This window comes from Melitaea cinxia, chromosome 14 (assembly GCF_905220565.1).
Source record: "Melitaea cinxia chromosome 14, ilMelCinx1.1, whole genome shotgun sequence".
Lineage (NCBI taxonomy): Eukaryota > Metazoa > Arthropoda > Insecta > Lepidoptera > Nymphalidae > Melitaea > Melitaea cinxia.
The window spans coordinates 433,400-449,510 of NC_059407.1; the positions used below are offsets into that span (position 1 = coordinate 433,400).

The 16,111-nt window shown below is 33.5% G+C and overlaps 1 long non-coding RNA gene across 1 annotated transcript; it reads left to right on the forward strand.

Moving 5' to 3' along the window:
* Positions 1-1,293: 1,293 nt before the first annotated feature.
* Positions 1,294-15,680, forward strand: LOC123659784. The gene is made up of 4 exons (XR_006744087.1): positions 1,294-1,315; positions 3,063-3,068; positions 14,695-14,934; positions 15,413-15,680. It is a non-coding gene; the product is annotated as an uncharacterized LOC123659784 (long non-coding RNA).
* Positions 15,681-16,111: the final 431 nt, after the last annotated feature.

The window sequence follows — 16,111 nt, forward strand, 5'->3', positions numbered from 1 at the left end:
CTGGAACAAAACGAAAAACAGACATACAGATAGATAGACAAAAAAATCTAAAAAATTTTATTTTGGTATATGTACCGTGTCATCCATAGGCATTTAGTGAAAAGCGATTATTTTAATATTACAAACAGACACTCCAATTTTATTTATTTGTATAGTTTTATAATCTGTACAAATCACATTGCTACCTAGATGAAATATCGGTCCGAGACAAATTCTGTTAAATACTTTTTACAGCATTGTTGGAGATACGGGTTGTCCAATCTGGTCGCAGTCATGTTTCGAAATTTCGTTGTAGCTTTTTTTACTTCTATAAGAAAGTGTGATATTGAAAATCCCTCAACATCCTACATCATTTTATTCCAAATCTTTTACTGTGGAAGCTTGTCGTCTTTGGAACTCATTACCACTGTCTATTAAGAATGTTCCAACATTAGAGACATTTAAAAACTCACAATAGAAATATATTTATCGTTTTGTCTTTTATTTAAAATTTATCAATTTTTTATAGATATATATGTATTTTATATATGTGTATATTTATATGTATGTAAATGCAGTAAATGTATGTATATAAGTAAAATATTATTTACATGTTTATGTTAAACAACATTTTTGCGCCCCATCACACACTCCTTATTTAGCCTTCCAAAGGTTGCCTAGAAGAGATCTCTGTATTAGCGATATGGCCGCCTGTTGCAACTGATGCAAATTCTATTTTTATATATCATTTGTAACACTGTTAAAACCTTGTATTGGTGTGCGAAAGTGTAAATAAATAAATAAGTCGATAGTGAAGATCCGTCGGAGCGAAAGCTAGCGACGGAATTGTGGAATGCAGTGAGCGTGGGTAGTCAATATTAGTTATTTACAAAGCGAGACAACCGTCTTGGGTCCTTTCAGCGACGCGATTGGATTTACAGCTGTCTGTCAGCTGGAGTTGCGGCTGAAACCAATCTTCTGCATTACATCTATATTAACTGACAGAGTGCAGTGAATACATTCCGTGATCATTTTGTGGGAACGCCTGATTTACAACTTACTTGAACACGCTTAAACATAGAAGAAGAAGAAGAAGAAGAAGAAGAAGAAATATACTTGTGCATAAAAGTGAAAGTACATAAGTCTTAAAAAATAAAAACTTACAAAATAATAATATGCACAAAGGCACATAGGTATAATGCCGGTATAACGGCGGCCCCTAGGTTGCCTGGAAGAGATCGCTTTTCAGCGATAAGGCCGCCCTTTGTACCTGATGATACTCTGTTTAAGCCAATAATATGTATTATTTCTGTTTTGGTGTACAATAAAGTGTATTGTTACGAGTATGTTGTTATGTTATGTTATAATTATATGCTTATAAGTTCATTTTTTGCAGTGTTTAGGTAAACCTTTTTATGGTAAATTGTATGCAAATTACAAGAAATTAAAAAAGAAAAGAATATGACATATAAAGATTATATTTGAAGGTATATCATTGTGTAACAGCAATCGGCGTCATTGAAGCCACCTAACTATATGGTAATATAGATCGATATTTGCTTTTCTTAGTTTTGCTGATTACGGTGTCATGACAGATGCATTAATTGAGCCTATAGCATCCCATTGCTGATCATAAACCTCTTATTCCATGTAGGAGAAGAATTAGAGCTTAACCCACCACGCTGTTCCACTGCGGGTAGGCGGATATATTACCTACTTTGAATAACGATCGCTATCAGGTATTTATGATAACAACCGGGACCGACAGCGTAACATCCTCGCCGAGGCACGGTGTGAAGACGCACAAGGACAGACATCCAAACCGAAATGAAATACTTGTACAACTACAAATAGCCATCTTAGCGCAACGGTTACAGCCATGGATTGTACCTGTTGCGCTGGCGGTTGCGGGTTCGATCCCCGCACATGACAAACATTTGTATTGGCCATAGAGGTGTTTTCCGTGGTCTGGGTGTTCGTGCAGTCCTTTTGGGTCTCCCCATCGTGCCTCGAAGAGCACGTTAAGCCGTCGTTCCCGGTTGTTATCATGTACACCTGTTAGTGATCGTTACTCATAGTAGGGAATATATCCGCCAACCCGCATTGGAGCAGCGTGGTGGATTAAGCTCTGATCCTTCTCCTAATGGGGAAAGAGGCCTACGCCCAGTAGTGGGATATTACAGGCTAAAGCGTAAAAATAGCCATCCCGAGCGCGAATCGAACCTGTAAGCCGTCGGTGTTTTAGGCGCGTAGGCGCACCACTACACCAGAGCGATTGCTGCATATTACTTTAAATTAATAATGTAACTAAGCATATTACTTTAAATAAAATTAAATGAAATTGAAATCAAATGAGAATATTTATTTCGCCGTAAGGTGATTACCGACACTTAAAAAACGCCAAAAAAGGTTACATAAAAAAAAATCTAAACATTCGGTAGATTACTAACTGAAGTAATGTACCTGGTGTTATCCAGTAACCATAACTGAGTCATAATATTTATTTAACACTAAATCCTAATGTCTCGGTAGATGTTACCTTTAGATTAAATTACAGAGATTACAAGTAAGGATTATCGATGGCATCAAGTGAAAGCAATTTAAGCAACATTCGTAACGTTCCCCGACAAGGAATAAAAGTTGTGGACACAGCTCGCAACACCTCTCGATATTGGCGAAGGCAAACAGTCAAATATTGACAGGCGCTCGCTCTCAGCACAGCCTGGTTGCTGAAAATCGTGTGTTATACGGAATCCGTCTGGACTGTCTGTGTGTGGAAAAAGATTATACTATATATGTTTGAATGTCCATTACATAATTTATTGTATCAAACAATAAATGTATGTATTCTTTGTAGTTAAAACCAGAATATTAATAATAAAAATGAATAATTTGACTAGCCCGTTGGCGCAGTTTGTAGTGACCCTGCTTTCTGCTCCGAGGGTTGTGGGTTCGATTCCCACCCCGAGTCTGGGTGTAATATAAATATTTATTTATATATTTATATATGTATTACTTATAACTATGTTTATCGAAAAAAAAAATGTAGCTATATACCAGTCAGCTGTTACCTATAACACAAGCATTAAGTTGCTTACTTTAGGAACAGACGACCGTGTGTGTATTGTGTAGATATTTATTTATTTATTATTTATTTATTAAAAATAGGAAATTGATAACATAGAACTCCCTTTTTTACGTGGGGTAAATCCATCATGGATACCCTCCAACGTGGAGGCGCTAGAGGGTTATGTAAGACTCCAGCTGACTAAAAAACTACCACGTGTTAGCCTAGCATTCGCCACCTCGCCCCGGATAACATAGAACTCCTATTTCAACTCGCCGCTTTATTATCCTACTACTAGCGACCTCTGTCCATGCATATTTTTAACCAAGTAATCACCAACATATTATATATTAATACCTTCTCCGAAACACGCTGCATCTTATGATAAAAGTATTATTCTGGTCGGTTCTGTAGTTTTTGCAGTATAAACGAACGAAAAAACCGGCTTTCAATTTATTAGTATAGATATGTAGCTATAATAGTAACTTCACGGTAATTTAACAAGATTCATACTGAAATACCCGCTATGGCGCAGGGGAGCAGCGTTGATTATGCTATGATCTTTCTCCTACATGGAGAAAGAGGCCTATGCCCAGCTGTGGGATGTTATAATCAGAACGTGGTACGAAATAAAAACTGCACATTGCTTGTATAGGCCATACAGATGATGTTATGGTCTGAGCGTTTGAGTCTGTCTTTTTGGTACTTGACATAGAATACGCATTTGTATCAAGAAGACGAAATATGTTAATAATTCTACTTGATTATGGTCTTATGTTTTGGCCTTAAATTTTATTTTTAAGAATTTAATAATAAAGGATAAGGGGAGTATTCTGTAATGTAAATAATGTCCGACAAAATGGTATTATTCGAAAATGAAGCGCCTTTGTAAAATGTAGGCATATTTCATATCATTGTTGGCGGCGGACAAAGAACAGGGCTGATGTATGGATATTGCTTCCGGTGTTAAATAGTAGGAATTAATGGGATTAAATCATTCTTAACTGCTTTTCGGATCTTGTTTTAGTTGTTCATAGCCTATTGACCTACTACTAGAATCAATGAATTTAATTTTCGAAATTCGTTATTGCAAAATTTTTTAATATTTCCATTACACCGTTTTTAATTTGTAAAATGACGATTCGACGGTGCTCTTAGAGCCTACTTGAATGAAGAAATTTTTATTTAATAATATAGACTTAATTAATAGGCGACTAAGGGATAACACAGTTCCGCTACCACCTTGGAACATAAAAAGCCGACCGGTGGCGGGTTAACCATCCAACTGCTGGCTTTGAAATACACAGGCCCAAGATGGGCAGCAGCGTCTTCGTGGCGACAAAGACAGCCCTGCGGATACCAACCAGCCTGCCCAGCGTGGTGACTATGGGCAAAACACATGAGTTCACGTTATTTTTGGCGTAAGCTTGTGGAGGCCTATGTCCAGCAGTGTACTGTATAGGCTATAATGATGAATATATAGTTAATTAGCTTTTGCGAATGTTGCTTAGTCCATAAATACATATTAAAGTTTTTGTGCCGTGTCAGCGGTGCCTAAACGACCCCGCGGAAACCGACCGTCGGGTCGCGGGTTCGATTTTTGATAGGAGAGGAAATTCGTGTTTATACAAATATTTATTTCCGGTCTTGTTGTTAGTCCTTGTGGGTCTCCCCGCCGTGCCGTAGCCTGTAACATCCCACTGCTGGGCATAGGCATTTTTCTCCATGCAGGAGAAGGATAATAGATAGATAATAAAGGTAAAAGAATAATTAAAAAAAAGCGTCCATACATAAATATGTCATGAGTATATACGTAATAACATTTAAGCGTAAATTAATTAAGCTTTTGATAATAATATTTGCGTTTTACTCTACTACTTTCAGAATATCCATACGAAAGACACACATGCCACTAATAGGTAAACTAAAATATTTGCAGCGTTTATGTAAAGCCAAAATAATTATTTATTAATAGTTATTAAACAGTTAGGTGTTACACAAACAACACGTTCGACCGTAGCGCCTAAACATTCGTTCAATAGGCAGACGGCGACCGCAGTCACGTGACTAACAATGTTTAAATTGCAGCTACGTGACAGTCGATTAATTAGGTTTATTATGTGATTTGTTTTACTAATGACACCCGTTTCGTTATTATTTGATTTTCATTTATATTTGTGATTTATGGCGCCAATATTTATATATAAGGCAATTATATATAAGGAGGTCTTTGTACCGCTCTTTTCATAACTTTATATGACAATAACAAACAAATATATATATATATATATATATATATATATATATATATATATATATATATATATATATATATATGCATAACGTATGGTTTGCAGACAGTTTTTCGAGCGGACGTATGGTGTGGGGACATTTGTATACTTTGGAGACTGGTTTCAAAGTATCTTTATATTAAGCGTATGGTTTGGGGACAGTTTATAGGGAAGTATAATTTGCGGACTGTCCTCAAAGTATCTTTATATTAAGCGTATGGTTTGGGGACAGTTTATAGGGAAGTATAATTTGGGGACTGTCCTCAAAGTATCTTTATATAAAGCGTATGATTTGGGGACAGTTTATAGGGAACTATAATTTGCGGACTGTCCTCAAATTATCTCTTCTACTTGAAAACCTGGAAGATATAGTTTGGAGACATTTTTATTCACATATAAAGTATACCATAAGTCGCACTCAACAATATACGTAACAAGATAGAGTTTCTATTGCCACCCTTAATGAGTTCACGGATTTTATCTTAGACATACACTCCACTAATATTTTATAAATAAACAATATGTATTTTCAATAAAAGACTTTAATAGATAAAGCATATAGGGATAGAGTAGATAGAAATATTATGATTATATCCGACAATCGCGTTGGCATTAAAAACACTCACGGTGTATTACGTTCTTCTTCTTGCTACTGTGTGAGTAAGAAACGCAAAAAAGTTTCGTATAAAAAAAATAGCGTTAGGAGTCACCCATATTTAGATTTTCCAAATTATTTTTTTCTTGTTGCCAATAGTTTTCTGAGCGAAACCTAACTCTAAAAATGTAAAAAAAATCTCCAAAGCCAAAACGACGTATGTTCGCAATTATTCGTGTTTTCGGCTCAAGGACATTGAAAATTTATTACAGTTTGAGATTCGCGATTTCCATATACTTATATGCATAAGTATAGGCATAACGTATGTTTTGCCGACAGTTTTTCGAGCGGACGTATGGTTAGGGGACATTTGTATACTTTGGAGTCTGGTTTTAAAACATTTTCATATGTAGCCTATGGTTTGGGAACAGTTTCTAATGTATCTAATTTATCGGTTCTTTCTCCACACAAACGTATTCGACTGTTTTCTCCCCGGATAATGACACTAGATCAAATATTCTTGTAAGGTAAAACCTTTAACTTTCATGACCATGCTTTCATCATCATAGGGAGTAGGAGTCTTCAAAAACTAGAAATATTGCCTATTTTTAACCGATTTCCAAAAAAGGAGGAGGTTCTCAATTCGACTGTATTTTTTTAATGTATGTTACATCAGAACTTTTGACCAGGTGGACCGATTTCGACAATTTTTTTTTAATCGAAAGGTGGTGTGTGTCAATTAAAATTCATTTGAGATCTTACAACTACTTTTCGAGCTATATCTAATAATGCGTTTCTACTTGACGCTACTTTCGTCGACCTACGTTGTATTATACTGCATAACTTTTTACTGGATGTACCAATTTTGATTATTCTTTTTTTGTTGGAAAGGAGATATCTCTAATTTGGTACCATGATAAGGAAACTAGGATCTGATGATGGAATCCCAGAGAAATCGAGGGAAACTCTCGAAAATCCATATAACGTTTTACTGGGTGTACTATTTTGATAATTTTTAATTTAATCGAAAGCTGATGTTTATCATGTGGTCACATATAAATTTTATCGAGATCTGATTACTAATTTTTGAGTAATCTTTAATAACGCGTAGTTACCTACTAGATTATTTTTTCGTCGATCTACGTTGTATTACTTGTCGATGTAATTGAAGTTGGTTTTTTTTTCGTTTGCGAGCAAATACAATTATTTTATACATTTTCAGACACTCATTAAAAAATAATGCGTATTTACAAAAAACCGAGAACCTCTGTTGCATGGCTGAAGGTTTTTTAGTAACATAAAAATGGCATGTTTTGGGGAGGAAATAGTCGACTACGAAATTCTGTTTTGGTCAATAATTATCTACCTACCTAAAACGGTCTGAACTGCAGTTATCCCTTTCTTGTCTCGGGGTGCGGCGACGGCATACAGCGAGACAGTTACATTTTATTCAAATACCTATTTTTCAGAAGTCTTTCAAGTACTCTTTCCTATTAAGAGTATGATCGCGGACTGTCCTTAAATTATCTCTACTATTCGAATACAATCTGGAGTCATTATTGTACACATTTAACTGTTGCTCATATACTGTAAGTCGCACTCGTCTATATACGGCAATCTTTAGATAGCGTTCCTATTGCCAACATTGATAAGTCCATCGATTTTCTTTTCGACATACACTCCACCATTATTTGATCTATTCACAAAATATCACAATACCTATTTTCAATAAAAGACTGTAATTTGATAAGTCATATACCGATGAAAACGCTATTTCAGTGGCTTGAATTTCTTACGGTATTGAACGGGGACGAAAAGGAAACAAAAGTTGTAACATATGAAGCTGACGCATAAATTTGTTTTATGAAGTAAAATAAGTAATCAATTTATTAAATGTATTTTTCGTTAATTAATTAATCGGAATTTTTAATACTAAAATTTATGATTTTATTTTTTTAAAAGATGCCAAAAAAATCGACAAATTGAGCTATCAAGGTTTTATTTTCAGGAATTTGACCTTAGGAATGAGGATACTTATATTACAATTAATTCCATTAAACGATATTTATTTCATGTAAAGAAATAAGATACATACATAACGAAATTTATTGAATAATAACAATAAATTTACGTTTTGTTATATATGAACTTTTCGAATCATCACTCAAAAAATTATTCTAATAAACTTGTAACTTATCGAAAACTAGTCCGAACTTAGCCGAACATAGAACGTAGGTACGTTAGTAAGTATTATCCCTATTGAAAAATTCTAATAGGATCTCATCGAAAACGATAAAAGCCACTTAGAAACCGATAAATATCTATTAGTAGTAGGTATGAATTTAAAAATGCGCGCGAAAATATTATTCAATGACGGGTTAGATACCGAGGACGTCACCCGCTCGATGTGACCTTCGCTCCGCGCCCCCCGCTGTTGCTGAGATAATAATTATAATTGTACTAGGTAAGTAGTCACCCGTACAAAGCCGGCACAGGACACTAGAGAAATATAAATTTCGACAAAATCAGTAACAACGAGTAGGTGGTATCTTCTTGTTAGTTTTATAAAATATTAGGATGCCATATCTTAATATTAATTAATTTTATTTTATTAATTTTAACATAAAATATATCACGCAAATTTTTCAATTCAGCGATCCCCTAACAAACATTACATAGCATACATATAAACTGTTTCCTGAAACAAAATTAATTTGTCTAGCATAAGAAAATCATGACTGTTTAAATACAAAACTGTTGAACCATGAATATGTTTTAATATATTTACATTAGTGTAAAATCGACTTTAATATAAAATATTGTAAAATTTTGCGATTTCATAAAAAAATTAACAAATATTTTGCAAACGCGGTTTCAGCTTCAGAGTAAGTAAAAGTGACATTTGGAAAAAATAGTTTGCACGGTCTTATTATGTACAAATTTCTTTATAAATTCTTTTGTTGCAATCTGCGACTACACCTGTTTTTCTCACTTAGTAGTCCCCCGACGCGACAACGTTTTGAAAATAAAAATATTTGAACTCACACACACACACTAGGCAGGCGGGTTGATCACCAACCCGCCTGCCCAGCGTGGTGACTATTGGCAACACACACGAGTACACGTATTTTTGGCGTGAACTTGTGGAGGCCTATGTCCAGCAGTGGACTGTAATAGGCTGAAATGATGATGATGATAATATGATTCCAAATCAGATCAATACATAAATTTTAATTTTTATCAAAAATTTATAATTTATTTTTCACTACCGAAAGTAGGTAGGTACCCTACTAGGTTAGTAGGGCGAGAGCCGCCGTAAGCAGCGTTGCAAAAGCTACCGATTTATCGGTAGATCTACCGATTTTGGCCCTTGTCTACCGATATACCGATTTAGTAGTGCTATCTACCGAATTTTTGAATTTTCAACTAATGTAATATAATTTTCTAAAAAAAAAAGGTAAAATAATATTCTTAATACGGTAACACTAAAAGAAAACGGTAACACAAAATCAATGCACGGGGACTTCCCGAAATTCTTCCCACGACGTCGAATATGACCGTTCAAATCCGCGGTGTGTTAAAACAAATTGTACTAACACGTCATATATTAGAGTTTATTATTGTCTGGTGAGTATACAAGGGAAAATCCCTGAAGATAACTTTCTTCGGGTTTGTTTCTTGAATTAGGTATAGGACTAGTGATGGATTATTTTTGGATTATATAAATAGATTAGGATTAGTATTCGGATTCATTATCGACATGGGAAGATTCAATTCGCATTTAACAAATTAAATGTAGTTGCAAAATTTTGTGAAGTGTTAAGCGAATTCATCGCTAATTTATACTTCTTTCACGGCAATGTGCTATTCTATTGCTCCCACGGGAAGTCGGGAATACTAGTAATCTGTTTCATTATTAGCAATTTAGCAGTTGCTGCGAAGAATGAAATTATGCAATTATTATCTTTGATTTGTTTGTAATTATGATGCTTGTATGGACTACTTCTATAATTAATGTTTCTTAGTGATAAAACGTATACGCTTTTGAGTACTTTCTTTTTCTGTAATGTAAAATAATTATAATTAAAAATGGAACAAAAATTTGCACGCCGTTTAAGGTAGATTATAATTATGAGACATTCTAACTAATAACACCTTATGTATTAACTATATTCATGCAAATAAAGAATTTGATTTAATTTAACGGAATAAATTTAAGTAAATCAAGGCATTATTGACTTAAAATATTTTGTTTTACTCCGAGTAAAAATCTACCGATTTCTACCGATTTTTCGGAGCCAAATATACCGATTTTTTATTTTACACTTTTGCAACACTGGCCGTAAGGTTCGTATGTCGTAGCGCGTCCATCTTCCCGCGCGCGCGCCTAGCGATCGATCTTACGCGTATACCTAATATATCGTGTGCGAATGAGACCTGTCATTAGTAATTAGGTATGGCTTATCAATACACAAATGCAGAGTACGTGATAGTGAGTTTAGATTATACCTTGGAAAATCGCGGACAACCCCTCGATTGCCGAGGTTCACTCGGATACTTATATAATTAAACCTACCTATACGATAATAATTTCCATGGCAACGAACCCACGCCACCCGTACTGCGGCCCCGGGAACTCCCCGCTTGTGGACTAGTCGTCACTTGTTTGCGTAAACAACACTCGTTATTGCATTGATGATTTTAATATTGTAGTTAAATAGTAATTGAATTATTATTTTATTGAAGTGTGTGAATAGTCTTTTATTTGTTTCTTTTTTTGGCCTCTGGAATGAAAATCTTATGTATGTAAAGATGAATAATTCAAAACCAAAGTTTATTAGGTAGGTAGGTACATACTACCAAAAATAAAAATTATTAGCACCTTTGTAAGTACAAATAAAAATAAAAATTAAAACTAACAAAACGTGTATTAATTTTTCCTTTAGATTCATACGTAATAAATATGTATAGGACGAATTCGGCGTTCTGGATATATCATTTACGTGAAATAAGAATGCATGTTTTTATTTCGTTTCTAAGTACGTGTAACTCTAAAAGATTTGTTTTTATACTAGAATGTTGCTGGATAGTCTGTTTTGAGATATGTTGACTTAACATATTAGAAATATTTTTTAAAATAATTTTATTTAATTAATATTTTTGTGGTACGGGTTTCTTGTCGCCTATTGACGTCGTTTAAAACTTATAAAAAATTATCTGCACTCAACAATAAGCCAGGAAAGATTAACAAATTTAGCAACCATATAGACAAACACGAAACTACTAGGTCCCCGGACGGACTTCGTTCTGTCAAAAGTTAATACTAAAAATTAATTAATTTTGTTTTTTTACCATTTAAACCTTCCGTGGACCTTGTGGAACATATAATACAAAAAAAAGTAGCCGAATTGGTCGAGCCATTCTCGAGTTATAATGCTAAGCAACACTTATTTTTATTTGTATCATCATCATCATCATCATGATTTCAGCCTATTGCAGTCCGCTGTTGGACATAGGCCTCCACAAGTTCGAGCCAAAAATGGTTCGAGCTCATGTGTGTTGCTCATACCCGAGTAGAAATTTTATCGTCTTCCTTAGAAGGACCGGACCAGGCATGCCTGATCAGGACTAGATAAGGCATGTAACGTAGATGATTGGTCTGGACCTGATCAGGATGAGATGAGATTTCCTGATCTGGACCTGATCAGGAAATCTCATCTCATCCTGATCAGCGGGTTCGGTTCGGTCCTTTTAAAAAACACGAATATATATTTTTGAAAAAATTGTTTAACAAAATAAAAAATAGAATTGATATAAATACGTATTAACATAATTATTATAATATTTATTTCCGTTTATTTTTTCCAATGTATTATTTATTTATGTCTTTACTTTAAATATTAATTATTTTTATTTATTTTTATGTTATTAATTAATTATTATTATTAATTAAATTTTATTTATTAACTCCTAATGATTAACTACTGACTACTATTTCCTATTACTTACGACTGCTCCACTGTGTAGAAATGGACTCCCTGCTAGATTGTCCTGATAGCTGTATATATACTAAGTGAGCTTAAAAACATTAATAGCGCGATTCAGGCTCAGTTTGCGTCATTTCTTTCAGGCCATCCTGATCTGGACCGGACCAGGTCCTGATCCAGTATGCCTTACCATACTTGGTAAGATTTTACATCAGGCTAGCCTTGTCTGGACCAGACCTGGTCCTGATCCAGTATGCCTTACCATACTTGATTATATTTTACATCAGGCTATCCTTGTCTGGACCGGACCTGATCCTGATCCACTATGCCTTACCATACTTGATTATATTTTATATCAGGCTATCCTTGTCTGGACCGGACCTGGTCCTGATAGAGCTTGCCGGATCAGGCATGCCTTATTCTACCCTGATCCGGTCCAGATACATGATCTGGTTGAGCCTGACCTTTTTTCTACTCGGGTAGTGACCACGCTGGGCAGGCGGGTTGGTGACCGTGTATAGATATCGCAAATAGAAAAGCGAGAAGAGTGGAAATAATATAATTTAAATATGTTTATATTCTTACACATTTTACTCTTGTTTTTTTTTTTAAACATAGCATACCTAATAGTAAATTTAGCATTATTAGACAAAAGTCAACTATTTTGTTATTCATGTCTAAGTAGATATACAATTACATATAACACCACAAATAAGTATGTAAAAATTTAATCCGTGTTTTATTTATCGCAGTAATTGGCAAGCGGAAGCAAAATAGTTTTACACATTTAGGAAAATATTATCTAAGTATATATGAAACTGGAAAAATTTATTTCGGTCAAAATTAACAAATCTAAAAAAAAATAAGTTAAAACATGAAGTGTCGTGAAATAATTGTGTTTGTAGGCAAACGAAAAAAAACCAACTTCAATTACATCGACAAGTAATACAACGTAGATCGACGAAAAAATAGTCAAGTAACTACGCGTTATCAAAGATTACTCAAAAAGTAGTTATCATATCTCGATAAAATTTAAATGTGACCACATAATAAGCATCAGCTTATGATTAAATTAAAAGTTATCAAAATCGGTACACCCAGTAAAAAGTTATGCGGATTTTCGAGATTTTCGAAAATAGCGTCAAGTAAAAACGCGTTATTAGATATAACTCGAAAAGTAGTTGTTGGATCTCAAATAAATTTAAATGGGACCAATTGACACACACCACCTTTCGATTAAAAAAAAAAATTCTCGAAATCAGTCCACCCGGTCAAAAGTTCTGATGTAACATACCATTCTTATATTATAATGATGATAATTATGATTATGTTGATAAAATATAAGATGTATATTTTAGAGACAGTTCCCAAAGTATACTCATATATACCTATATACATACTACAGTATATTGTGGGGACAGTCGCATTGTATGCGAAATTTTGATTGTGCGAGACTGATGACCTGTAATACAGGTATTTTATACCTAGCATAGGCATCAGACTCGCATCAACATTGACGAGAGTCGGAAAAAAAGTATATTTGTTATACGGTGAATAATTTTGTCTTCAAATCTGTATATCTGTGGTTTCAGCTAGATTTTCGTTCTAAATTAGATAAAAAGGCCATCTGATTTTGATTTATTTTATATGTGTTTTAATAGAATATGTTTAATGTTATTTTGTGATACATTTTATGATTTCTAGGAATTATCAATCAATAAAAACTTCGATTTAACGTAGTTAAGTATGTGCGTGTAAGTAGCTTAAATAATTTATTTGAATTGTAAATAATAAAAAAAGCATGTGTTTGTCAGCTCTGATCACCGTAATATTTAAAAACTTTAATTTTATTTGTAAAGAATCAAATTGTAATTAAATAAATAAATAAATAATAAAATAAATTTTGATGAGTCCTCAAACCATACTTATAGTACATGATTGCTGATAAAATGTAAGATGTATATTTTAGAGACAGTTCCCAAAGTATACCATATTTTGATGAGTCCCCAAACCATCGTTATAGTATATGAATTGTTATATAATCGAAAATATTTGTTCATACGTTAACATATGAACATATGTTAATTATGAGGCTTATCTTAAGACTATATTAAAAAATCACAATGTGGCCCAAAGCATACGTTAGACATATATATATATATATATATATATATATATATATATATATATATATATATATATAATTTGGTACAATTGCTGTCGTTAAGATGTTATGCACGTTCAGAAGATTCCTCTAATATATATATTGATTTGCATTAAAGTTTTACTGATTCTCTCCACGTAGAGTATATATACTTTATATATACTATGCGTAACGATTAATATCAGGTGTCTGTGACAACATTTGGGACCTACAGCTTAGCGTGCTCTCCAACGCACGGTGGGGAGATCCCCGGGGACAGAGAATTAGACCGGAAATAAATATTTGCCCACAGACAACAGATCACACCAATCTGTTGTATTTTTAAAATGAAAACACTGCTTTATCTAGATTTAAAACATTTTTAATTTTTTTCGTATACCTTGTTTTTAATTTATGTATTTTCGATTGTAGCTTGTGCTAGTTGTGGTGCCTGTAAATGGATGAACGCAGTATGAGAGTTTTTCTGTATGAAGTTTTGTGTTTTGTGTATCATCTATTGTTGTATCTGTCTTTAAATTAATAAATAAATCCCGAGTAGGAATCACGGCAGACGTACCACAAACCCGAGCGGTGTCAAAGTATTATTGGCTGACGAAAATGTTTTAGGGTAGTTTCTCAGATTAATAAACAAAAGGCAGATGGAGCGCACCGAACATGCGAGTGAAGCCACCAAAGCGAATACAAAATCAAAAGCGAATACAAAGTCGCACCAGTGCTAAAGATAGCGTCGTATTGTTTAAACGTCTCGAGTTATTCATTATTTTGTGTCAAGAAATGCCGTCTTGTGTTATTAAACATTGTGAAAGTTGTTCCCAAAAATAAAAAAAAGAGGATGGAATTTCATTTTACAGGTAATTATAAATTATTTAATTGATTTTATTATTTATTCACTCAATAAATTATATGGTTATCTCGGAACACAAAACCTCGACATTAATTCAACTGTGTTGCCAGTGTTCGGCGAAATGTTTTTCCCTTCAATTGGGGAAACTACCTGATGGTCTAGGCGTTAGTGAGACTGACTTTTAAATGTACGGACGTGTATTCGATTTCCACACGTAATATCACGCCTAAATAGTTATTCCGAATTTAGATGTATTTTTATTTGTTATTACCATTTACTGTGATTCGGTCATTAATATCTAATGCAGGAGCTTAAATAAAAATGTATATGGTTATCAATTTAGTTCCTATATATATATACATATATATGATAATGATGAAGTTATTTTTGGTATATTTTGTTATTCTTATGAGATTATGAGAGATATATTTAAAGAATACATATTGTAATCAGTGTCAAGTTTTATTATTTAATGATTTTTGCAGATTGCCGACAGATGTTGTTCTACGCGAGGAATGGGTTTCTGTTATTCGCCAAAGCAGGCAAGACAATAATTGGCAGGCTTCAAAATTTTGCGTTGTGTGTTCATTACATTTTAAAGAGGATGGCTTATGCTTTACCGAAAAATGTCGTAGGTTGATAAAAAAAATTCCAATGTAATTATTTGTAATACTATCTAATCTTTTGGTCTAGTCTTTAAGTTGTCTGTATATCGATGTATGTGTGTGTGTGAATAAATGATGATGATGATTATTATTATTATTATTAATAAATATTTTAAATTATGTATGTTTTTTTTTAATTTGTCTAATGAAATAAATATGATACTACTGAAAAACACTAAAGTTTTATTATCTAGAGTTGTAAACATTGTAAAGTCCATTTAAACCTTATTAAACAAAAACAAAATTAATACCCGAAGCAAAGTGTGGACGGACCGCTAGTTATATAAATCTTGACATATTACCTATTTCTTTCGTTATTTTAACGAAACCTTTATTAATATTATTATTATTATTAAAGTATTTATTTATTTATAAATTCATGTATCCAAATAAAACTTTAGAACCTATTGTCGTAAAAGGACATTTTAAAAAATACAGGGAGTTTTTTTCTTTTTATGGTATCATTATACACACATAGATGCACGTGTTCCTACAGTGCCATTTCTAGTTGCCACGCAC